The sequence below is a fragment of the Balaenoptera borealis genome (genome assembly GCF_965194805.1).
Source record: "Balaenoptera borealis genome assembly, chromosome: 6".
Taxonomy (NCBI): domain Eukaryota; kingdom Metazoa; phylum Chordata; class Mammalia; order Artiodactyla; family Balaenopteridae; genus Balaenoptera; species Balaenoptera borealis.
This window is the reverse complement of record NC_138863.1, coordinates 77,966,456-77,993,833: the sequence shown is the minus strand read 5'-3', so window position 1 is coordinate 77,993,833 and position 27,378 is coordinate 77,966,456. Positions and strand designations below refer to the sequence as shown.

Genomic DNA, 27,378 nt, shown 5'->3' with positions numbered 1-27,378 from the left:
ATGTGTTTATCAAATCACCACATGTACACCTTAAATTTACATGATGTTATGTGTCAATTATATCTCAGTAAAGCTGAAAAAAGAGCTAAAGGAAAATATCCAATCCAATATTATAACCCTAAAATAAATAAATACATACATAAATAAATACAAATAAACAGACATATATGTAAAATATATTTAAGGTGTATGTGTCATGTTTTCCTTTCTGGCTGCCTTTAAAAGCTTTTTTTAATCCTTGATTTTCAGCAATTTGATTATAATGTGCGTTGAAGTGGTTTTCTTTGTTTTTATCCTGCTTATGGTTTATTGAGTTTCTTGGTTCTGAGATTTATAGTTTTCATCAAGATTAGACAAGTTTTTGCAATTATTTCATTCATTCATAAATATTTCTTCTGCTCCCCTCTTTCTCTTTTCCCCTTTGGGTCTCTAATTACACACACGTTAGACTGCTTGTTATTGTCCACAGGTCACTGAGATTTTGTTAATTTAAAAAATATGTATTTTTTACTCTGTGCTTCATTTTGGATAGTTTCTATTTTTATGTCCTCAAGTTCACTGATATTTTCTCCTGCAGTACCTAATCTGCTGTCATTCACATCCAATGAATTTTTTTTTTCAGAAATTGTATCTTTCATCTTTAGAGTTCCATTTAGCTTTTTAAGATAATTCCATTTCTCTTTTTATTGTGGTCATGTTTTTCTTTAAATCCCTGTGAATATCTATAGTAGTTGTTTTACTATCTTTGCCTGATAATTTCATCATCTCTGCCATTTTTGTGTCTGTAATTATTTACTGATTTGTCTCCTTATTATGGGTAACACTTTTCTCTTTTTCACCACTCCAGGTATTTTTTTTTTAATTTATTTATTTTATTTTTGGCTGCTTTGGGTCTTTGTTGCTGCACACAGGCTTTCTCTAGTTGTGGTGAGCGGGGGCTACTCTTCATTGTTGTGCATGGGCTTCTCATCTTGGTGGCTTCTCTTGTTGTGGAGCATGGGCTCTAGGCATGTGGACTTCAGTTGTTGCGGCACACGGGCTCTAGAGCGCAGGCTCAGTAGTTGTGGCACACGGGCTTAGTTGCTCCGCAGCCTGTGGGATCTTCCCAGACCAGGGCTCGAACCCATGTCCCCTGCATTAGCAGGTGGATTCTTAACCACTGTGTCACCAGGGAAACCTGGTCCAGGTATTTTTGATTGAATCCAGGACATTGTGAATGTTAGTGTTGTGTTGGATTTTTGTCTTTCTTTAAAGAATGTCAAACTTCATTTTACTAGTAAGTTAAGTGACTGGTAGGTTGGCATTGTCCTTTCTAGTCTTGTTTTAAAGTTTTTTAGGGTACCTCTGGGGTAGTCTTTACATTAGGATTGGGTTACTTTGGTAACAAGTCATGACTCTCCAGAGATTTCTACTCCATGTCCCAAGTGTTCAGCAAGGTTTTTCCACTCTGACTGATTAGAACTTGACTATCTCTGAGTTCTGTGTAAGCTCTGGGAATGGTTTAGCTGACAGCTTCTTGGTAGTTCTTTACCTGGCCTGATGGAGTTTGTACTCAACAGCAGACTCAAGGGGATTTCTATGTCGATTTCTGGAGCACTTTCTTTGAAGTCCTCCCTCATATTGTACTCTGTCCCAAATATTTCAGCTGTGTCATTCTCCTCAAAGTCCAAACTTTGTCTTATCAATTTATAATTTAGCATGACTGCTGTGATCTGCTTTGGTTTTTCCTTTTTGTCATGTTCAAAAAAGTACTCCTAGACAGACAGGCAGGGTGGTCTTAGGGCTCATCTCATTTACCTCCTTTTTCTAAAAGATCTCAGTCCCGTGTTTCCAAAATTTGAAAACATCTGTTTCTTCTGTTTCAGTTTTTCTAGTTCTTTATGGTGGATGGATAACACCAGTACCAGTATATTTTTCAATATAAATAGAAGTAAATTAAAATTTATTAATTAATCCTAATATTAATGAAGCAGATTCATGGAGAGAGTGCATGTTAGAAAGTTTTTTTTCTTGGAAGGTAGTTTTTATTATTATTTTTTAAATTTTTTATTTTGTAGGCCGGGCCACATGGCTTGTGGGATCTTAGTTCCCTGACCAAGGATGGAACCCGTGCCCCCTACATTGGGAACGCAGAGTCTTAACCACTGGACAGCCAGGGAAGTCTCTTTTTTTTTTTTTTTTAAAAGTACCACATACAGCATTGTTCGGAAAACAGTCACATGCTTTTAGCAGGACTTAGTTGCATGGGGCAGAGCAGATTGGAAGAGACTCAGAACTAGAACCAGACCCAGTGGCAGGTTGACCACAGGCAGGGGAACAATGCTAACTCTAGTGCTGGAAGAAGTTTAGGCTGGAGCCACAGGTATTGCATGGTATCCAGTACCATCGAGAAGTTTCAATATATGGATGATAAGAGAGACAATATGAATTAAGTCTTTACTATATCCAATCACTGTGCTAAGTGTTTTACAAATTATAATGGGAGTCCTTGTTTTTGCTTGTTTTTGTATGCCCTTTCCCTCCCTTTTCTGGTAACTTTCCTAGGGTAAGTGCTCCTCTCACAGTCCATGTGCTTTTTTCTCACTCCTGTCAGGCACAGGTATAGGCATATTAAACAGGATCTTATTTTGTTACTGATTGTTAAAAGGTGCATACATGATCCAAGAAGAGCCAGTTAAATTGGGATTGATATAGAAATTCTTGAAGAAAGATAATCTCTATTTTTTACTGGGTTGTTAAACTGGAATAATTTAAGTTTGTAGCTGCCTGTGGCTATATTCCACAGGTAGATGGAGGAGACTCCTCTATAGTAAGAGAAATGAGGTTTGAGCTCAGAAAATCAGAGGCAAAAAGTGAGAGAGCCTAGTGACGTCTTTGAACTTTAGACCCACCTGTACCTAAAATCAGCAATTTTTATGGGTCACCTTTTTATTTCTTGAATTAGATTTCAAAGATTTCTGGCTAAGACACATATTATTTCATATATTCTCATATTAACTTTGTGAAGAAGTTACTATTGTTACATTTGAATTTCAGAAAAGGAAACTAAGACACAGGTTAGATAAATTAGCAAGAAATTACACATACCCAGTAAGGACAAAGTCAGGATTTGAAAGCAGGCAGTCTGACCTCAGAGCCTGAGTTCTTTCTTGCTAAATTAAACTACCTCTGAATAGTACCTTCAGGACAAGTAAAGACAACTCAATAATGGGGAGCCTAGAACCGAGGAATTCAGTAGTCCAGGCAGGCATTAAGCTGTCATTCCTTGAGAAATCTGTCAGTAGGTTACAAGGCCCAGCCCCAGCCTGAGTTTCAAGTATTATATGCTTTGGAGTAGAAAGTGATGCAAGACAGTCATTTTCTATCTTTTTCCATCATCTGCCATCTCCTTTCAGCCCAATCATGTATTGAACCCCTACTTCGTGCTCAGGGCCAGTCACTTCCTCATTTCATTCCTTAACTATTTTTTTGCCAATTTAAAGATGCAGAGCTTTGTAAGCCATATTTCTGATCATAATCAATAAAATAAAAGTAAACAAAAAGACAAAAAAATCTCAACGTTGAAAATTAAGTTAAACAAGCCCCTGATTATAGACTGCAGACCATAGGAAAAACAATAAAAAGGATAACAATGAACCCCAAGTCTTTGGAATACAGCCAAACTCAGAAAAAATGTATATAATCTCAATAATGTTTACTATTAAAGAAGAAAGACTAAAAAACAAGGAATTCAGGATCTAAAGAAATTATAAAAGAACAACAATCATAAAATAAGAGAATGTGGAAAGAGGGAATTTATTATTGTGTGGCTGGACCACACTGACTCCATTTTGTCAGCTCCATCTTAGGTCCATGGTCTTCCGCCCTGAGCATGTGCATTTCTAACAAATTCCTAGATGCTGCTGAGGCTCCTGTTTGGGGCCACACTTCGAGAACCACTGACTTCAAGGCTGGAGAGAGAGAGGACCTGAGGCTGAAGGTCAAGTGGCTGCAGCTGTGAGGAGAGTTGGCTGCAGAGACTAGGAACCGTGCAGGCCCTGATGACATGATTTACCTTTTTGAGCTCTTTTCACTATCAATCCATCTACCTGCCAACTCCCTCTAAAGCCAGACAACCTCACCTACTTCAAAAGGGATTTAAGCATCATTAGTTGTAATGAGATTTTATACTAATAAGACTTTATTGCTACCTATAAAATATATACTGTGCTGGTATGCTACCAAGCAGTCTGTCCTAAATGAGAGGAACCCAACTTTGCCTGACAGAATAAATGGACGCAATACATTTTGTAAAGCAGTATCTTTCATTTTTGTGTTGCGCGTTGACATTCTCATTTTCTGAATTCAACAGCCCATCATTAGTGTGGTTTCTGGGTAATTTTTATGATGTAGCAAGATTGTAACTCTTTCTGAAACCATTGGATTAATTAATCCAGATTTATCTTCTCAGCATCCCTGGTTAGTAAGTAGCTGTATCAGTTCTACTGATAGAACCCCACTGACTTAGAAAGAGAAAGAGGAGCTTGTGACTCAACATATGCTAGTAGTTATGGATTGCAGACTGCTGGACTCTTCCTTCTAGAGTCAGTTTCCCTTCTTTCTTTTTAAATTTTTTTCTTTTTTTTTGTCATTCTACTTTAACTCCAGTGCACAAATGAGTGTGATTCAAGAATGCAAAAATTACTGTGTATATTCCCCACCAACCTGCTACAGTTTCTTAATTCCTACTATGTTGGACATTCTCTTAGGTTATCTTAGGTAATGGAGGTTTAATGTAAGGATGAGCAGTAAGGAAACAAAGTCTCTTTGACCCCAGTTTTAAGAATTCATTTTTAGTAAAGATTATAGTGAAATCACAGGAAGCAATTTTCATTGGTATCCAGTAAGAAATTTTGACTAAAGAGTTTGAGTAAAGATTTACCCTCCCACCTGAAATAAGTCGGATAAAATATATGAAAGAACAGTTTTCAAGTTTTCATTCAGGCAGTGAAGAAAAGTGATTTCTGAGAGTTGAAAAACAAGTAAGTTGAGCCCTATGATTTCCCCAGCTTACTGTGCTGAGAGAGTATCCAGGCGGCAGCACAGAGAGGGTGAACCCAGGTGGAGCCTGGCAGATACCCCAAGTTGAAGAAATGGAGCTGAATGTCCAGGGAGACTGAGGCAGAGTGGGAGCTCCAGGAGAGAGTACCAGAAAAGAGCCACGCAGGGGTCAGCATTGTACTCATCAGCACATGTGTATGAGGAAGCTACCTGAGACATGAGAAAGAACCACCAAAAGGATTATGGCGAACAGCGCTAGGGCCTATTCTTATATTTCTATGTCCTCAACCCCCTCCCCTCCCCCTCCAGCACACACTCAGAGAGTTCTTGGGTAGATGGTCTTTCCTCTCTATCTTCTCTTTCCAGGATCTCTGCCTCCTTTGAGGAGAAGGTACAGGCTTGGAAATTAAGCCTGTTTACTTGTAGGGTCAGGACAGAATATCTCTGCTCCACTGCTCGTGTGTTCTGATCTTTCCCAGGCAAAATTTACTTAGCTGAATGTTGTGGACTGAATGTTTCTGTCTCCCCCAAATTCATATGTTGAAGTCTGTAAAAAAAGTTAAGGAAAAAACCTCAGTTAAGAAGAGTTGGGAGACCAGAAGGGGGAGCTCTCAAATCTGTGATAATAGCCGACCAAGAAGAAAGACTTCTTTCCTGGCAAGAACTCAGCCAATGAAAAGCCATGGACTCTGTTTACTATGGCCCTCCCAACTTCCTTTTCTGCTCTATAAAAGCATGCTCCTTCCCTTGCTGTGAGGGAGGGGACTTGGACATGGCTCACCATGGTTATAGATTCTGAATTGTAATTCTCTACTGATCCTTAATAAACCCATCTTTGCTGGAGAAATATCTGGTAGTCTATTTATTCCAGGTCAAAAAGTCCTCACCACCAATGTGATGATATTTAGAGATGGGGCCTTTGGGAAGTAATTAGGTTTAGAGGAGATTATGAGGGTGGGGTCTTCATGATGGAGTTAGTGTCCTTATAAGAAGAAGAAGAAACCAGAGCTCTTTCTCCACCGTGTGAGGACACAGTGAGAGAGCAGCCCTCTGCCAAGCCAGGAAGCAGGCTCTTAACAGGAACTGAATCTGCCAGCACCTTGATCTTGGTCTTAGAAATAATTGTGTATAATCTTAGAAATAATCTTGGCCTCCAGAACTGTGAGAAATAAATGTTTATTGTTTAAGCCACCCAGGCTATGGCATTTTATTAGAACAACCCAAGATGACTAACACTGAATTTCTAGCATGCATATAGTTTGCAATGTCCACAGCCACATTAAATAGGTAGGCAGTTTTACTTCACTGGCCTCCAGATGTCTGCCCCTGCTCAAGTTGAAGGGTGGACACTAGTGGAGTGCAGGGTCTGGAGAAGGTGGCAGGAATCTGTGTCTGACTCTACCTGTAAATGACTTTGTGACTCTGGGTAATCTAAGTAAGCTTTCTAAGCCTCAGTTTTTTCAAAGTATGGAATGGAAGTTATAATTTTAGAGTCTTTCTTATAGGGTGAATTTAGAGCATTACATGATAATACGTGAAGCGTAGTGCCTGTCACATATTTGAAGGTATCCCCCAAGTCTGAATTCCTGGCAGCCTGTGGAACTGCCCCATAGAGACTATAGTTTGCTAGGTATCAGGGGGCAGTTTACAGGTTCATCATAGCTACTGCATTTATGGCCTTTGTCCCGCTGATTTAACAAACTGGTGGCCATGGTTGCCACTCAGGATGCAAGCTTGTTCTCCAGGACCAGCTTATTCCCACTCGGGGACCTGAGTGCTGGGAGCTCTGTCTCAGGCAGCCAAGGTGACTCTAAATGTTAGTTTCTTCTCCATAGTGTCTTATTAGCCTTGCCAGTGGGGAGAATTTGGAAGTGTTCTTAAGAACTTTTAGGCAGTTCAAGTGTTTCTAGTATAAATAGCCCTAATAACTTACTCCGGTTCCACCAAAGACTGATTGTTCTGGATTATAATTATGTACTTTTCTGCACTGCTCTTTCTAATAAGTCTCTAATCACATAACCATTTTTATGCCACAGATCCCTTTGGTAGTCTGGAGAAGCCTATAGACTCCACAGAATAATGCTATAAATGCATAAAATAAAATATCCAGGGTTACAAAAGAAACCAATTACATTGAAATACAGTTATCAAAATAAAAAAATTACAACTTATGTCCTTTATTAACACATTAAATAACAAAATGTAGCAGAAAATAATAACTACTCTAATTTTGAAGTAGTGATGAATATAAACAATATTTCTGGAAATCTGCAATAACTGTAATATACTATGAAACTATCCATGATTTCTATTGTTGACAAAGTTTCAGATTCTCTTAATTTTATTGTAGTTCATTGCCTACGTTTACAATAGAAGTACATGCTAAATAATCAATAAGATATTTGTGCAAATAAAGATGTAACTTCCCCCATCCAAGTTCATGGACCTGTGACTTCTTGAGCAGTTAAGGACCTCTGCTCTGCTCAGAGCACATATGCAGACTTCTTTTCTTCTTCATATGGATACATGGCCAAAAATCAGACAAACTTTAGAAGTCCAGATATTGTCTCAGTTCCAAATGTGCTGTTAGGCATTTTTTTTTTAATACAATTTGTTTTTTACAAAGACCTTATATTGGTCTTTATTTTTTAAATTAATTTTATTTATTTATTATTTATTGGCTGCATTGGGTCTTTGTTGCTGCACCTGGGCTTTCTCTAGTTGCGGCGAGCGGGGGCTACTCTTCGTGTTAGGCATTTTAAATAGGAGGTATTTGTATAAGGGCACTGGGTGTCTAGATGTTAGATAAACAGGGTGTAGTTGAAAGTGTCTGAAGTATGAGGTGCATCATGGGGAGTGTTTGTTTCTTCTTTCTCCCTCTTCTCTCCCTTTTCCCTCTTCCCTGTCTTCCCCTCCCCCCTCCTCCTCCTTCCCTTCCTCCTCCTCCTTCCCAGTTCCCTCCTCTTCTCTCTGCCTTCTCTTCCACTCTGCCTCCTTCTTCTAATGGAAATGCCTGAAGTACAGAGAACCATGTCTTCTAATGATTTGGTCATAGGCCTTCCCGCCACTGTGCCTTGTAAGGTGTGCAGCCCACAAGGGACTTTCAATCGGCTTGTGAATGGGCTGTATGTGAGAGTTGTGAAGATGAAATCCAGGCCCTGATATTCGTGTGGTGGCAAAGGGGTGAGGGTTAGTAACTTATCCAAATTGATTTAGAGTGGCTTTTAATATTTTAAAATCAAGATCTTGAGTAATAAATACATTTTACATTGTTACCTAATATACACATATACTTATATACTCGCAGGTTTCATACATACATACATGTATACTTATAACGCAAACAGTGTTCAAGATGATACCTTACTGGGATGCATTCTGATATTTTTATTCTATTCTATCCTGCTTTATTCTATAATTTAATTAAAATATGCTAAATCGATTTCATGATCTACTAATAGGTTGTCATCTTCAGTTTGAAAAGAATAGATTCTGAGGATATGAGGTGAAATATATTACATTGCAAAACCACTGTAATGCTCTTTTCACACAGTGCAAATTATTAGTCCCATGTAGGAAAAGGGAGCTGGATGGAAAATCCAGTAGTTCTCCTTTCTCATTGACTTCAGGCTGTCGTCTTTACAGTTTGTCTCTGTCTTAACTAAACATTTAGAAGGTTACCATGACTTCCTCCACAAAGAGTTTGTAGTTTTTCTAAGAATGAATTTTGATTAAATAACTAGGTCTTTGATGTCTCTTGGTAGGAAGTGGCTCTTCACATGTTTTTATTTGTTTTGGCATGAGTGTGGGCTCCTGAAACCTTTTGTCCTCTTGCTGTTTTATGTCAGTCTTCCCATCTCACAGCTCCTGGAATGGAAGAGCTGCCTGTCTTAGGATGCCATGACTTTATCCTTTGTGGATTGGAGTACTACTCCTTTTCAGTCATTTCCCTAGACAGTCAAGTCACATCATCCTCACCAGCCATTTGGATTGTGCCTGAAAAGGAGGTTCTCTGTCTTGGGGACAAATGGATGATAGAGGCTCTCAAATGAAAAAGGAGTGATGACAATATCAAGGCATTTTGCCCATTCATGTCAGTGAGTTAGTTGCATTTGGGATGTCCCTAACTGGGCACTGAGGCTGTCTGCCCCTGCAAGTTGTGGAGAAAAGCTATTTATTGTTTCTTACTCATAGAGTACTTAACATTGTAGTTAACTTTATAAGGTTCTCCAAAAATGTACCAGTGTCAGCTCAAAGGTTCCTGGGACATGCAAACCTGGCATTAGTACCTTACACAGAGCACAAAACAGGAAAAAGCCCTGAGAAGGCACAATGCTTTTTTCACAAATAATTTGGCCTCTTTTTCTTTTCTTTTTATTTCTACTGTGAGAGATTAGTTTAGACTCTTGTGATTCATTCAGATTTGTTCTCAACTCAGTGATGAGAGAACAGCCATAATATGCCATGCCAATTTATCTGTAAAGTCATCAGCCATATAATTTGATTTTAATTAAAAAGTGCTTTCTGCACTTTCCTTTCCTTATCTAGCTTAATACCCACTGAAACATATTTTAAAATCTAATTGTCTCCTTGAATGGAGAAAGCTGTATTTTTTGATATTTTTTATTGTAGGGGACTCATAAGTAGGCCTTTAAATCTTTCACTCCTAGGTCATTGGACTGAACCTGGAAGAAATTTGCACTGAATGTACACTGTACTCATCCAATGGTTGATTAATAATTTGCTTCCCAGCCCAGTGTACCTAGCTAGGTATAGGACATGTGCAACCACAGTGTAACAGCCTGGTGCCTATGGCATTCTAATGGATGGGAACCACTAGAAAGGCAAGGATTAGTTGCTGTAATTATTCTTATCAGTTCTCTGTTGTTTATTTATAGAGTCCTGAAGCCAGACTCTGAGCTCTGTTAGCTATAAACTCATGAGGGTGCCTGTGTGGGGATTGTAACCTGGAGACAGACATTGTGAATAAAAACAAATGCTTTCATGTTGAGTGTGGCAACTGGGAAGGAAGATAAATAGCAGCAGGGCAAAGATCCCTTATTTCTCTGTGGTAGAAGGAAAGCTTTGACTAGAGTCCCCACATGGCAGGAAACTTGGGGCAGGTTCAGACTTCATTTCTGGAGTCTGGGCTACATTGAATGATTCTTAGGTCTTCTCCACATAGATCTGCAGAAGTGTGTAGAAGCCTTGAGAGGCACAAGCTGCTTCTGAGCTGGCTGTTGAGAACATGTCAGTGCCTCCTTGAAGAATCTGGGCAATAAGGAAGCTGAGGAAATTTGGGCTCCTAGTTGATGTCATGGGTTGAATTCTTGAGTACTTAGCTGGTATTGCAGGTTGGCTCTCTGGACGAAGATGTTGAGATGGAATTTGGTGTGCAGGGTATTTATTAGGGAGTAACACCTGAGGAAGGGAGGAGGCTTGGGGGGAAATAGGATTGCTTGGGCAGAGGGAGAAGCTGATACGTGATAAAGGCACCACTAAGCTGTGGCCAGCACTAGGGGGAGCTCTGGAGCATATTCTACCCATCAGAGTAGTAGCTCATGTTGGGATGAAATTGCTGAGCCTATATACTCAAGCAGTCACAGAATATTGGCTGCCTTTTCAGGGTGTATCCTTAAGTAAGGTGACTTTCTGCAGCTGAGGCAAACCCTGAGGAGCTGACAGCTGGAATAACATGTTGCCCCTGGAAGGGGATCTGGGGGACACACCTCCATGACTACCACAGCTAGTAGGTGACAGAGTTAAAACTGAGCTTGGGTTCTACTGACTCCAAAGCTGATGGTATTCCTTCACACTTTCATTCAATTAATAAATATTTATTAAAGACTTTATTAGTGCCAGGCACTTTTTTAGGTGTTGAGGGTTCAGCATTGAAGGAAAAGAAAAAGAAAGTAAAACATCCTTGCCCTTAGGGAATTACCTTTCAGTTGGGGGCCAAGCTGTAAGAAAGAAATACAATATGTAGTATATTGGATGATGATAAGTGCTGTGGTGAAAATAAAACATAAAGGATGGTGAAGACTGTGTGTGTATACGAGGGAGGGATAGGATAGAGGGTATTGCTATTAAAAACAGAATAGTTAGAGAAGAACTCACAAAGAAGAGGACATTTGAGCAATGACCCAAAGAAGAGACAGACGCATGTCTTATGGGTGTGTGATGAAACCATTCCAAGTAGAGGAAACAACCAGTGCAAAGGTCTGAGGTGGGAGCATGCCCCTGGTATTCTTGTCATAGCATTTCCCTGCAAGTTTTTGTGCGCAGTGTAACATCTAGCATAAGCTTTGCACAGAAGGCAGTGTTTTCAAACTTCCTTCGTTTATGTACCACTGTGATACTTTTTGTAATATTCATGTACCATCTGTACTATTATTTAATTATATTTTTATTTAATTAACTTCCCTTTTCACGGCTAAGTACATTTGTTTTAGAAGGAGACTTTTGTTTTGTGGAAATAAATGAAGACCACTCAAATGAGAACAAGCAAAGACTGTTTATTTGGAGCTTACTATAGCAAGGGAGTCAGCCACCATCACTTGTGTTTGGCACAGACTCAAAGTCAGACGGGAATGGAAAAGTGGAAAAAATCAGGTATGCGTTGATTAGAGGCTGTTGGCATGGGGAAGCTGTAGGTAGACTAACTAGAATTTGGGTACTCTGTGCGATTGATCAGGGGTGCATATTTAGCTCTCTTTGGTTGGTCCTAAGTTGGAAATGGGGGCAAAAATTAGGGAAGCTCTCAGTTATTAAACAAGTTCTGGCCATTTTGGGCCCATTGTTTACAGGGGTTATTGTTTGGCTTCCTGGACTGGTTGATGCAGATGGTGGTCTGACTTCTTAGTTTTGACTTGTAGATAGTAAGTTGACTTCCTAGGCTGGTTACTGTAGACAATGGGTAGGCTTCTTGTGCTGCTTGGTACAGATTGTGGGTCAGAGTTTTATTTTTATATATGGTCTGGTCATTATCCATTTGTATATGCAGTTTCTCAGTTTTATTTCCCTAAAATACAAAGCTAGCATCATTTAGTACGTTACTTCTATTTTCAACATAATTACATATAAGTATAGATAACAGCAGAAACATATACACACATACATATGTATACATGAACATACCTGTTAAAATAAAAATGTTTTCCATGTGACACCTGAAATAATTTTATGTACCATTAGGGTTACATCAAAAGGGATGTGTATCACACTTTGTGATATTTTAGATATTCAATATATATTTTATTTTGAACTATCAGTCTGTAGGGTAACCAATATTTCCACTGTTTTGAGTGTATTTCCATTGATTTAAATTTTTTTTCTGCATTAATACTTCATCATCTCCTGAGAGGATTAACATGCCACATCACTAATTTAATCATTGGTGAGAATTGGTCTTAGGAGATTTGTTCTAATTGATTGATGTTAGTTTCCCTAAGCTCATGGGGGTTTTGATGCAGTAGAGAAATGGAATGGGTTAATGCTTTGGGAATCCAGAGAGATTGCTTCAGGGCATTGGTATTGGGTATGAAGGAGAAAAGGGTGACAATGAAGACAGAAGAAGGATAGGTGACAAAAACTGATTTTTCACAGGTTACAGGGAACTCAGAGCCACATTCCTTAGGCCATATTCTTCAAACTGGGGAAGAAATTAGCACTTTTTCCAGCCTCATTTTGCCTGATCTTCACAAACACAACTTTTGTTTATGCACATCTAATATGCTTATTCATTTAGTCTAATGTCATTTTGTGTTTATCTTCTCCAATTGACTGTGAAATCCTTGAGGGTTTCTGGAATTAGTCTTCCACATGCTTGAGCTCCCACCTATTAGTCCTGAGTTTGCCAAGTAGCAGCTGCTCAATAAATGTCAATGAGATAAATTAGCAAACAAATCTTCAAGGGCCCTTGCATATTGTGATTGTCTTCCTAAGCCTGGTGAAAGTAATGGCCAGTAGGGTCTGTGTCTTTCTCGCCATGGAATTTCACAAATAGGTTCCTATCAAGTGCTTGATGATCAGGTAAAAAGAGAGCTTGGAGTAAGACCAGCTGTCTGACTCTTTGGTGCCCAAGCTCATGATTTAACAATATGCTTTGTAGACATTTGGCCAAATGAAAGACATTCTGTGCTCTCTGCTTGATGAATAACCCAGTCTTCAATTGTGGAGGTTTGCTTTTGTAAAGATAATAAATGAGTTGTTTGATGGAGAATTTTGGGGAAGACTGCCAGTACCCATGATAGAATAGCTTGGCAGTTCTTTGTCTATCTTATTTTCACATTCAGGAACAGAAAGGATCCTCCTATACTTCTTTTCTCTAGATTCATTTTTTCTTTTCTCGTATTTCTGGTGGTTGAGGGTTGTCACGCTAGCTTTGTGTTTTGAGTTAATATATATATATATATTCCCTAAGAATGTGAAATGGATCTAATTTAATAAATACATTTTCAGTGGTTTATATATTCTCATGTGAAAGAGTGCAAACTTTAAAAATGATATAAGTAAAACTCCACCCAAATGACAATCTGAACTTGTTCAAAGGGAGAGAGTTGTGTCATCCTTGCTTATCTCAACCTATCAAGGTCCAGAAGTAGGAATTTTCTTTTTTTTTTCAAGAAATAATTAGATGTAGACGGGTTTCCCCATACATGCCAGCTTGCTGGTTAGTAATGTCTTTCACAACATGAAAGGCACCAAAAGCAGCACAATATCTTAGGGAAACCTGGTTTCCCTTTTAGATATTTGGTTAACGTACTTATTATGATGTCTACAATTTAGTCCAAAATACTTCAGCATAGCAGTGTTTTTTTTTTAATTAATTAATTTTATTTTATTTTGTTTTTGGCTGCATTGGATCTTTGTTGCTGCACGTGCTTTCTCTAGTTGCGGTAAGCGGGGGCTACTCTTCGTTGTGGTGCGCGGGCTTCTCATTGTGGTGGCTTCTCTTGTTGCGGGGCACGGGCTCTAGGCACGCGGGCTTCAGTAGTTGTGGCCACGGGCTCAGTAGTTGTGTCACACGGGCTCAATTGCTCCGTGGCATGTGGGATCTTCCCAGACCAGGGTTTGAAACTGTGTCCCCTGTATTGGCAGGTGGATTCTTAACCACTGTGCCACCAGGGAAGCCCTCATTGTTGTTTTGGGCTTATGTTAGTTTAGGCTATGTTTCAGCAGTAGAGTGGTGAGTTAGCATTTAGTTAGCATTTAGTCAGAATGGCTGCTCTCCATAGGTGGCTACTGCAAGCACTGCAACCTCTGGTCGACATTAGACATTTTGCTAATCAGCATTATGAATGTTAGAAATCATTGTTCATAGATAAAATTAGTATTTAATTAGTTAGCATGCTGGATTTAACAATCAATCCCTCATTAGTGAAATTAGTGGTATTTAAGATTAGTATATGGCTTGGCTAAAGACAATTGCCATTATTGCATGAAGAAGGTATAAAAAAACTACCAACCATTATAGCTTTGGGCATGGTAGCTAGTCCTGCTCTTACGGTTTTCAACTGATTGAATCAGGCCCACTTAAATTATCCAGGATAATATCTTTCATTTAAAGTCGACTAATTGGGCTTTCCTGGTGGCACAGTGGTTAATAATCCGCCTGCCAAGGCAGGGAACATGGGTGCGAGCCTTGGTGCAGGAAGATCCCACATGCCACGGAGCAACTAAGCCCATGTGCCACAACTACTGACCCTGTGCTCTAGAGCCCGTGAGCCACAACTACTGAAGCCTGTGCGCCACAACTACTGAAGCTCACGTGGCCTAGAGCCCGTGCTTCGCAACAAGAGATGCCACGGAAATGAGAAGGCTGCGCACCACGAGGAGTAGCCCTTGCTCACCGCATCTAGAAGCCCACACACAGCAACAAAGACCTAACGCAGCCAAAAATAAATAAATAAATTAATTAAAAGAATAGAGTCAACTAATTATGGACTTTAATCACATCTGCAAAATGCCTTCATAAGCAGCACCTAGACTAGTGTTTGATTGAGAAACTGGGGACTGTAGCCTAGCCAAGTTGACATATCAAAAAGAGTATCGTGTCCCTTCTTGGTTTTATAAGCAGCCAAGGCAGGCTTGGTGCCAATCATTCCTGTCCAGGCCCCCTGCGTGGTCTAATTAGAAAAGGTCACTAATTGTGTTTAGTCTCAAGGACCCCTTTGGTCTCTTTCATTATTCTTTTGTTCATAATTCTGAAAATAAAAAGTAGTGTTTCTAAAGAGATTATGTTAAATAGCTTATCTTAACTTTAGTGTTTTTTACCCCCTTGAAAACCTGTTTGGACTTTCAAAATGGGCTTCTCCAGTTCAATTCTCTGATGGAAAGAGGCTTTCTCTCCAAACATATTTCACTAAACAGCTGATGTGCTCTTCTGTATTCCATCCAGAGCAGTGGTGGTATCCCAGAGTGAATGGCAGTGGGACAGACATAGGATTTAGAGTCTCATGTCCCATGAGTTCCATGAAGCCCAAGCTCCAGGTCCTTTCTAATGAAGTCTGGAACTGCAGGCAAATTACTTAATCTGTTTGAACCCTTGATTCCTCATCTATAACACAGAGGCACTGACTATAGTTCCCATCAGGAATTGTTATAAAGGTCAGAAATAGTATTGAGAAAATCACTGGAATGTGGTAGTTTCTTAATAGATGACTATAATCATCACTTAACGAACAGCTGTACCACCTGCTATACTAAATGCTCTAATCAATACCAGAACAACAACAGCAACAACAGCAAAACAAACACCACAGCACCAAGAGGAAGAAAAGCCTGGTGTTAATACCGCCAACATAAATATCCACATAAAACTGTCAAAGTTATAATATTGATAAAGAACAAATGGTATTTATTATCCAGTTTGTAGTAATAAATTCTTCATGACATTGAATTTCCTTTCTACCTTCTTTCGAGTTGAGTCATGTGTATTTATGACATTTTCTAGCGTTAGTCTCAAAGATGTCATTCTTTTTTTTTTTTTTAAGATTCCATATATATGTGTTAGCATACGGTATTTGTTTTTCTCTTTCTGACTTACTTCACTCTGTATGACAGACTCTAGGTCCATCCAGCTCACTACAGATAACTCAATTTCGTTTCTTTTTATGGCCGAGTAATATTCCATTGTATATATGTGCCACATCTTCTTTATCCATTCATCTGTCGATGGACACTTAGGTTGCTTCCATGTCCTGGCTATTGTAAATAGAGCTGCAATGAATATTTTGGTACATGACTCTTTTTGAATTATGGTTTTCTCAGGGTATATGCCTAGTAGTGGGATTGCTGGGTCATATGGTACTTCTATTTGTAGTTTTTTAAGGAACCTCCATACTGTTCTCCATAATGGCTGTATCAATTTACATTCCCACCAACAGTGCAAGAGGGTTCCCTTTTTTTCTCCACACCCTCTCCAGCATTTATTGTTTGTAAATTTTTTGATGATGGCCATTCTGACTGGTGTGAGATGATATATTATTGTAGTTTTGATTTGCATTTCTCTAATGATTAATGATGTTGAGCATTCTTTCATGTGTTTGTTGGCAATCTGTATATCTTCTTTGGAGGAATGTCTATTTAGGTCTTCTGTGCATTTTTGGATTGGGTTGTTTGTTTTTTTGATATTGAGCTGCATGAGCTGCTTGTAAATTTTGGAGATTAATCCTTTGTCAGTTGCTTCATTTGCAAGTATTTTCTCCCATTCTGAGGGTTGTCTTTTCATCTTGTTTATGGTTTCCTTTGCTGTGCAAAAGCTTTGAAGTTTCATTAGGTCCCATTTGTGTATTTTTGTTTTTATTTCCAAAAAATATCATTCTTGAACAATGTTTCAGAGTCTGGATTTTGCCAGGGAAACCTGCTTTTACTATACTGTTATAAGTTTGTTGTCTTTTACTTAGTATTACCACATTTCTGCTAATGTTATCCACATTTTATTTTAATATTAAACATTACAAATGGGAGATAGTAAAATAAGCCAAGCCTTTAATAATTGGCAAAATGTAATTCCTCTTTCCTAGAACCAGAGGGTATAAGCATTTTTAATTTCTGATTTTCTTTAAATCTAATATATTTTGTGCTTCGGGTCCTAAGAAATATGTACTTGAGTTATTTGATTAGTGGCAGTAAGAAAAACCAGTTGACAAGACAATATCACATTCTTTGCAAAAGGCATGATTTTATATCTCAAAATATTTTGACTTGAAAAGAAACATACAAAACAATAAATTTAATGATTTCAGAGGTATTGCCATACTGTTGGGTTTGGAGATGAATCTTTCAGATAGGGACAGCTTGAGATAAAGTTGTATATAAAAATTTGTCTTGCTGCCCTTTGCCTTTCCTGATTTTCTGTCTCCCTAATCATTGTTATTATGATTAGGGAGACATTACATAGTCCTTGAGTTAATTATGTCATGCAGTGTTCCAAACCTCACAACTGTCTTGCCCACCTCTGCCTCAAAGATTAAAATGCATTCACTACATAACTATTCCCATAGGTTCCTCTTATCAACCAAATTAAGAGTCATTCCTCCTTCCCTTCCTCCTTTCCTTCCTTCTTTCTTATTTTGGACAAATACTGATTTCTGTAGGCTCACAGCACCAAACACTACACTAAGTCCTGGGGTCATTGAGATGAAAAGGCATGGTCCTTTCCTTTAGCAAGCTTACAAAAAAGTGAAAAAGTGGACAGTGAAAACACAATATAACATTTCTGTAGTGGACATCTGTGTAAGGTGCAGAAAGCACTGAGTTCTCAGGAAATTTGTGATTCCCAAGGAGGTGTTGCTTTGAGCTAATTTTCGAAGGAGGGTGTCTAAGTCAGGTTGGGCTGGTATAACAAAGTACCGTAGAGTAGGTGGCTTATAAAAAATAGACATTTATTTCTTACAGTTCTGGAGTCTGGAAGTTTGAGATCAGGGTGCCAGCACGGTTGGGTTCTGATAAGGAACCTCTTCTGGGTTGCAGACTGCTAACTTCTTGATGGAGAGCAGAAAGGAAGCAAACTCTCTTGTGACTCTTATAAGGGCACTGATCCCATTCATGAGGGCTCCACTCTCATAACCTCATCTAATCCTAATTATCTCCCAAAGACCCCACCTCCTAATACCATCACATTGGGGTGGGGTGGGGGAGAGTTTCAACATAAGAATTTTTTTTGGGGGGACACATATTCAGTTCATAAGAGGGTGACAGGGGTTTGCCAGGCAAATAAGGTGAGGGAGGACTGTGTGTATGTGGTGGGGGGAGACTAGGGTCTTCCTGGTGGAGGAAATTGTATGCACAAAAGCTCAAAGGTCTTTATTAGGAAAGCTGTCAATAACTCCAACTTCCATCATAATTCAGCAAAGGGGTGATGGTAAGTTGTACGCTGTGGGAAGGAGGGGGAAGAGATAAAACTCTTAGATAAGAGAAGAGAAACTTGCACTTTATCCTTTTGATGAGGGGACTATTGAGAAATTTTAAAATAATAGTGTGAAATTAATCATGTCTTGCTGTGGAATCTCAGAGGTGTCTCAAGAATAGAGGTGAATAGGCCATTTTAGAGGTTTTGGCACTATTCTGGCTCAGGATAAAGAAGAGAGGTGGGTATTAATTTAAAAATTCATTCATCCTTCAACAAATGCTTATTGAGTATTTACAATATGCCAGGCATGGGGGCTACAGAAGTGAATATGAATTATCTCTTCACTCACATTGCTTATAAGCCAGTGGGAAATTAGACAAGCAAACAGACTTTTCATATTGTGTTTCCGATTTTCTCCTTTGGGGATACAATGTGTTGTATATGAAAGAATCTTTGGACGAGACCATCTGGGGTTCAAATTCTGCCTCTGTAGCTTTCTACTTAAGAGACCTTGGACAAGTTACTTGTCCTCATCAGGAATATGGCCAGGATTTGTGAAGATGAGAGAAGAAAAATGTATATAAAGGATTGAGAACAGTGCTGGTACATCTCTTAGCTCTCAGTTTAGAGCTAAAGGAAGAAAGAGGAGAGGGCTGGAGCCAGGCAGCTGATGGAAAGTGAGGGCACCATGTAGCCTAGGATTTACAACTTGCTAAGGAGGCCAACGCAAAAACAGTGTTTCCTTAAGAAAGAGTCTGTCATTTTCTCCTTATTTTTTTCTAGCTCCTGAACTAGTAGCAGTCTGGGAGGGAGGGCGAGGTACATCCAACATAGAAGTTACTGTAATTTGTCTGCCATGGCATGGATTGTCCCCGCTTCTCAATTTCTCCACTCCCAAAGTTGGTGACTTTTCACCTCATCTGTTCCCCCTGATGCATACAGACATGCTTGACACAGGGGCCAACGGACTATTCTTCAATTCAGGTCCGACAGTGAGTTCACAGAGACAGGAGTCTAGTATTAAGAATATATAAAGTGGAAAAAAGAAAGCAGAAAAGACCACAATGGTCAGAGAAAAGGAAATGATAAGAGAATACTATCCATTTAGAGAGAGAGTTTTAGACTGGCCACTCTTCCGCAACATTTTACATAATAAAGGCTCGGTAATTGTTAATTGTCAAAATTCATGATTCTGAGGCAGTAGAATGGTCCTGGCATTTAGCAGAATGAGAGGCAACTGAGCACAAAATGGTCTGCAGGTGAACAGTGCCCACCTGACAAACATCTCTGGGCCGGGGACAATCCATAATTGTCCTTCAAATATGGGTCTCACATTAAAGAAAGAAATCCTATCTAAAACAATATCAGGTCTCTCACCTGAGGATAGATTAAGATCTGAAAGACAGTTCTTTTTGGAGATTGCAGTCCAGAAAGTCAAGCACGTTTCTTCCAGAGTTGCCACGGCAACACCTCCTTCTTATAACATGAAGGAAGATAGAGGTCATGTTGGTGGGCTGTTGAAACGTTGCTCTGATCATGTCTTTTATTTCCATGGGGGAAAGGGGAAAAAGGCAATAGGCAGGAAAAAAATAAGAATGGAAAATAAAATAAAAGAGATAAAGGGATTCCTGTGAGTGATTTTCCAAATAGATTTTGTTATTGAAGGATTTGTATTAATTCAATTGGATTTAAAGTCTAATAGGAGAATCCAAAATGAAATATCTGACACTTCAAGGTGTAATAAGTGTTCAAGTATAAGATGATGCAATGGCTACTTTTGTGTTGTGGAGAGGTACTTTAAACTAGATTTGTAGGAAGAGAGGAGGCTACAAAAGCCATCACTTAAGATGTAGACCAAGTGAAAAAACAGGTTTTCTTTAAATTAGTACAGCTTCTTTTGGTGATTTCTACTCAATATTTAAACCCACACTTTAGAATTATACAAAACCTCTGTTAAATTAGAGAATGGGGTGATATCCAGCCAGGAAAATAGAAACACAGAGGTAGTTTAACAGAATTTAGTATAGGAAACTAAGTTTTCAGATACGAAGTTATTGGAGAAGTTAAAGAATAAAGTGGACATTATGTTCTGTATATTTTACCCCTCTGCTCCCCAAACACACACAGAGTGGAAGGGACAGAGAGTCAAGCCAGAGATTAGCAAAAACAGGAGCTGTATCCTGGTCACCCCACTGCTGGAGGGACAAAGGGAGAAGGTAGTGGGTACGGGACTCCAGGGGCCAGGCAACCTGGTGGGAGCAGTAACCATGGTGAGGCAGACTGGCAGGAGCTAGGACCACAGAAGAGACAAGTTGCTGCTGGAAATACGATCCAAATCAGAGAGAGGGAAAAGGAGGGAGAGAAGAAAAGAAGGAGGAGAGAGAGAGAGAGACAAAGAGAAAGTTTTTTCCGTTTTCCCACCAGTGCCTCCCATTGGCTAAACCTAACAAGAACCTTGTCAAGGGAACCTGGGAAGTACTATTGCATGGATCAGCCTCCATGCAGGGCAGAGGAAGGGTGCTGAATGGATCTTAGAGACAGGCAGATAAATCAGCAAAGGGAGTGTGGGAACATGAGAGAAGGCTAAAATTATGGACTGGTGAAAAGTCTGAATTATAAAGTACTTGAAAAGAAATGCTAATTTATTACTTCAGAATGCATATTATATTAGACATTTTGTTTAGGGGGTCTGAGATTGTCCTAAAAAGGCCAGTATCTTGGGTTTGAAGTCCAGAGATCCTGGGTGCTGCTTTCTAAAGTATAGAATCTGACAGCATCATTTAAGTTAGAGCAACTCTTTTTTAGTATCAGAATGAGATTCACCAGGATAAAAAATTTGGAGAATACAATGAATTTCTTTCCTGAATAACAAATTATACTTCTAAATTATTGCAAATAAATATACACAATCTCCGATTCAATTTGAAGAACTGATCAGAAAAGTGATTGCAGTTGAGCTACAAGAAAAATTAGTGGAATGTTGATGCCAGCTCTATGCTAGAATCCCAGAATATCAGGGGCAGAAGATCATCTTTGAATCTAGAGCAGTGTCTCTGGACAACCTCTATGGTTACTATCTTTCCACTGCCTCTTCTTGGACTATTCTAGAGATAGATGTCTTCTTGAGGCAACTCGTGACATTTCCAGACTGTTCTGTGTCAAAGAAAATCATCTGAACAGAAATTAAACTGGTGAAGGCAAATTTTATTCAGGAACTATTGTGATAGGGAAAGACAGACCTCAGTATAGAATTGTGCTCAATTCCAGATATAAGAAGGACAAATGGGTGTTATAGACAAGGAGCAGAGTGGGGGTCAGTGGATAAAAGTTACCAACAGGGAACATCAAGGATAAGGGGGATTCTGGCTAAACTGACTTGATAGGATTCTTGCTGCAGGCAAGGCAGGGTGATAATATATTGAGGGCAAAGGGGAGCAGAATATGCCACTCCAAAATATGTCATTTTGGGCATACTGATCGTTTTGAATTAAAGTTACTTGAGAAACAGTTGGTGCAAGAAACACACTCTGACCCTTCTTTGTCCCCCTAAAAAAGGAAATAAATCTCCCATGTGAAAGGTGCCCTTCCTATACCAGGAGGGTAAAGGTGTCCTCATCACCAGAGAGAGGGAATTAAGGGCTGAGAAGACTATAAAAGCAAACTGTTAACTTCTTCACTAATTTACTACCCCAAGCCCATACTTTGTTTTTTCAATTCTTCACAGATTTACTGTTTCTTTGTGTGAAAGGTATAAAAAAGTTGTCTGCTTTGGTCCCATCTTTGAGTCTCATATTTTTATGGGGCTCTTGTATGTGCAAAATTAGAATTGTCTTTCTCCTGTTAATCTGTCTTATGTCAATTTTATTATTAGACCAGCCAACAAACCTAGAGGGAAGAAGGGAAAAGTTTTCCACCCCTACAGGGGTGATGGGTCAGGAATTTGATCATCTGTCAAGGGTGGGGAATTTTCACTAAACAGACCCAGCACTATTTTTGCTAACACTGGACTAAATGGGCCAAGGATAGAGCCCAAGTTTGGATCTAGACAAAAAGAAAACGCAGAGAAGCCAGACCAAAGTTCGGTCAAGGAGAGAATCCTGTCATCTGCTAGCAAAATTTTCATTGTGTGGAACTATCTAGGGTCATATAGAGTAAGATTGGTCTTTTTGCTCCATGATGTTCCTTCATACGTTGAAAGATAGAAGTCATGTGCTTCTCACCTTGACTTTTTTCAGACTAGACATCTCCCAATTCCTCACAAATTCCTTCTGTTAGCATTACATTGACCATTCTGGTTGGTTTTTTTCCCCTGCCATCCTTATTAGTGTCTTATACTTGATACAAACCTAAAGCTTACTTAATCTGAGGCTTTATCACATTCCAATGATTTAGAGGCTCAATCCCTGATCTCTCAGGGTAATTTGTAACTCTAGTATCTCAACCAGCCTGGTTGTATATTTGTTAGTCTCCTCTATTACATTATGTGTTTGTGAAAAGCAGGGATTGTGTCTTGATCATTTGTTTTATCTTACGTTCCACAATGCTTAGGATAATGTGTGTATATAGTATAGCAGTATGTAGCATATAGAAGGAACACAAAAAGTAATCTACTGAAGGTCATGATCCCATGCTCTACCCACAACTCTTGGGCCCTTCAACAGCTCTGTGTCTTTTCCTCATGCTGTTGCCCGTTGCCTTGAATGGTCTTTTCCTTTTATCTTTATGGAGAACTCCTTCTCTTTCAAGATTCAGCTTAAATATCTCTTATCCTCCCTAGCTATGTTTGGCTCTCCCTATCCCAGAAGTCTGACCCTCTAAAAGCAGAATACATTTCTCCCTTATTTGTATTCCTACGATATATAATTCATTCTTTGTTATGTAGAAAGAACCTTTGGTGTGAGAGTCAGGCAGATTTATGTTTGAAACTCAATTATCACTTGTGATCTTGCATATTTCATCTTTTTTAGTGCTCAGTGTTTTGTTAAAATATGAAATTTAGGATGATAATTATTTATTTCACCGATTTCTTGAAGGGTTAAATAAAATAGTAAATGTTGAGAACTTTGCCTAAATCCTGGCACATACTGGGTACTCAGTTTTTATCTATCATAATGGCATTTATATTCATGTATTTTAGTTTTGTGGGCATCTATATACTTGCTATATTTTAATTGAATCTTGCTTTTGTATCCCCCAGAACAAAGGACTAAAAAGGTCTATTGAATTAAATTGTTTTCTTTTTATTACACAAGTACTTCTGTGATGCTGAACACTTTATATCTGCACTGTCCAATATGGTAGCCACTAGTAACGTGATTAAATTAGTTAAAATTAAATACAATTAAAATTCAGTTCCTTATTCAAACAGTGTCCACAGGTGGCTGGCAGTTACTGTATTGGACAGTGCAGATTTAAGAACATTTTCATCTTTGCAGAAAGTTTTTTTGGACAGTGCTGCTCTAGATTGCAATAGTACTGCTTCTAGCTCAGCATAATATTTCCAGCTTGGTCAGCTATCTCCTCCATCATTCTGGATCCTATATTTGTAGCAATCCAACTATGGTTTAATTTCACTTTTGAGCAGCCAAATCATACAACTAATTTATATAGAATTTACAGTAAATTAAATTACCAAGTGCTTTAACTTTTTTCTCTATAGTGCTTTCATAATATTTTGAAAGTATTGACTATACCAAGTGTTGGCAACTTTTTTTGTAAAGGGCCAGATACTAAATACTTTAAGCTTTGAGGGCCATACTGTCTCTGTTGCAACTACTCAACCCTGCTATTGTAGCACGAAATCAGCCATAGACACTACGTAATAGTATGGGTGTGGCTGTTTTATTTATAAACTAGGTTGTGGGCCACAGGTAGTTTCCAAGGCCTGGTCTATTTTCACAGACTTCACTGCTGCTTCCTGTAGTGACATAGCCAGTCCTCTCTACCCTTCCCCCCTTTTTCTTTTGGATCAACATAAGTCTACCTCTAAACACTTTTTAAATTTTTTTTGCCAGATTGGAGAGAATCCAATCTCAGTTGGTACTAGGGGCTCATCTTCTCAAAGATTTCATCAGAATTCTGAAGGTTTACAGAGACCCCAGAAAATAAAGAGATATTAAGAGGCGCTAACACAGTATGCTTATTGTGTTCCAAGCATTGTTTAAACCTATTACACCAATTAGCTCTCTTAAACCTCACAACAACCTGCTTTATTGATGAGGCAAAGAAGGTAAACCCAATCTAGACAACCGCACAGTATTAGCCTCTACACAAGCTTGCTTCCAGGCAGTGCTTGTGTCCTTGCTTTGACCTCCAAACTCCTTTTTTTTTAAAACAGGACAGTGGCTCAAGGACCACTTTTCTAAATATATTTCCCATACAGAATAATTTCAAGTTATAATAATTATTAGTTCCTTGTACAGTACTCTATTTAAACAAGAATTAATCAAATAGTAAGTATGTGAAAACAGCAACACCACAAAGATTGAGCCATATTACTAGTGTAATCAAGCATTAGAACAGTCTTAGAACAGGCAAGCAAAATATTCAGAAGACTGAATCGTGGCTGCACACCTAACTGATTTCAACCATGACTTGTACACTGTGAGACAGCACAGATACCTTATGCAGATGGTTCAGTAGCAGAATGGCACTTGGTTTGCTCTTAATAGAAACAACATAAATGCAACTGACAATCTAGAGACAGACAACGGCCTTATTCGCATGCTGAAAATCTGGTTGTGTCCCTCCAGTCCACACACCATTCACTGTGCAGTCTGTCGATGAGTAAACACATAGTGCAGGATTCGTTCAGTGGGATCTAGGCCTTGTGGTCTAACCAAAATCAATTCTTGGTCGATACTGCAATACCATGGGGTATGGGGGTATGACTGACACAAAGGGCCATCCTGAGGGCAGACTTGTGAAGCTGAGCAGTTCAGACAATGAAAGTTTTTGCCTCTTAGTCTCCATCTTGTCATGTAGATGAACTCCATAGTATGATCCTTCCCCATAATTTCACCATGGCACAGCACATCCAACTCATAAGAACTTGGAAGTTTTAGTTTTAAACTTAGAAATTTTTTAATAGTTCCCACAGTTACATGTGTAGAACACCAAATGAATTTCTTCATTAAACCCTTTACTACATTGTCCCCTGATTGTCCATTATTTCGTAAACAATCTAGACATATAGCAATCTGTGGGTCACTTCTGTGATAGTCTTTATCATCTTGATTTTCATCACCTTCTTCATCTACTTTAGGTTTGTCAACTTTTGAAGTATTATTTTGTCCATTTTCTTGAGGCTTGTTTTTCTTCCAAAATTCAGACTCCCACTCAAGTTCTTATTCTTGTAGTCCAGGGACAAACTTAAATATAATTTCCTCTAATGTGTTATCCAACTTCAACATTTCTAACGGGTTTGTCTCATGAACCTGGTTGCCACACCTTGGACAATCATTGCTGTCTTCAAGGTGCTGGACAATACAAGTCTTACAGAAGGTATGGAGGCATTCCGTCACTGTAGTTGGCTTGATCAGATACCCTCTACAGATACAGCAGGTAAAGATTGAAATGTAAGGATTGATGTAAGGATTGAAATCTTTCACCAGGTGTTTCCTCTGGGTAGCCATTCGTGGTTAGCTAGGACTGGCTCTAGTAGTTCAGGCAAACAGGGGTATTAAGTGGATGAAAGTCTGATCCCAGGAGCTGGTGTGGCGTTCCCAACTGGATGTCCTGAGGCATGAGAAATAAAATCCAGACTTCTCATGAGATCGCTGGTCATCACTCCTTTTGGTGGTTCTGCTTTCCCATAGAGTTCTGGAGGCTGGAAGTCTGAGATCAGGGAGGCACCATGGTTGGGTGCTGGTGAGAGCCTTCTTCTGGTTTGCAGGTGGCCGACCACGGTTGTATCCTCACACACGTGAAGAGCAGAGTAGAGGAAGCAAGCTGTCTCGTGATTCTTTGGCTGCACTGCAAGGCATGTGGGATCTTGGTTCCTTGACCAGGGTTTTAACCCATGCCCCCTGCAGTGGAAGCCCAGAGCCCTAACCACTGGACCACCTCCAAACTCTTTTTTAATCTGAATATTCTCACTCTCTCCTCTTGCTGCTCCCTGAGGCCTTCAGTCATACACATCCCCCAAACTCAGGAGATGAGCATAAATTCTTCAAAGCTCTATAAAAGACAAGAGTGTAGTTGTCTTCTAGCAGCTTCTTGTAAGCTACAAAAATCTATTCTTTTGGTGAACCCACGGGACCTAATTTTAGTCCTCTTTTACTTGTCCTTTCAGCATTTGACATGGTGGTCCCTCCTTCCTTCTTTTTTTTTTTTTTTTTAATTTTTATTTATTTATTTATTTATTTTTGGCTGTGTTGGGTCTTTGTTTCTGTGCGAGGGCTTTCTCTAGTTGTGGCAAGCGGGGGCCACTCTTCATCGCGGTGCACGGGCCTCTCATTATCGCGGCCTCTCTTATTGCGGAGCACAGACTCCAGACGCACAGGCTCAGTAATTGTGGCTCACGGGCCTAGTTGCTCTGCGGCATGTGGGATCCTCCCAGACCAGGCCTCGAACCCGTGTCCCCTGCATTGGCAGGCAGACTCTCAACCACTGCGCCACCAGGGAAGCCCCCCTCCTTCCTTCTTGAAATCTTTTCTCCTGACCCCTGTGATGCCCACACCTGGCTTTCCTCCCATCTTTCAGGCCAGTCTTTCTCAGTCTCTTGGAAATCTTCTCTTTTAACTTTTAAAGACTGGTCTCCCATTCTTACTTTCCTCCCTCCTCTGCACACTTTCTCTGGGTGATCCCATAAGCCCTAATGCTTTAACTATTATTTGCATGAGGATGGTTCCCACATCTTTATCTCCAGAACTTCCTGAGCTCCAATCTTACCATCCACGCAAGCAACTTGTCCATCTGGGTGTCTCATGAGCACATACAGCTCAGCATTTCTCAAACAGAAATAATTGTTTTCCCTCTTAAGC

At 39.4% G+C, this 27,378-nt stretch overlaps 1 pseudogene across 1 annotated transcript; it reads right to left on the bottom strand.

The window, feature by feature from the left end:
- Nucleotides 1-23,965: 23,965 nt before the first annotated feature.
- Nucleotides 23,966-26,712, bottom strand: LOC309630463 (polycomb group RING finger protein 5 pseudogene; annotated as a pseudogene). Its single transcript has one exon. The product of its transcript is annotated as a polycomb group RING finger protein 5 pseudogene (transcript).
- Between the last annotated feature and the right edge of the window lie 666 nt (nucleotides 26,713-27,378).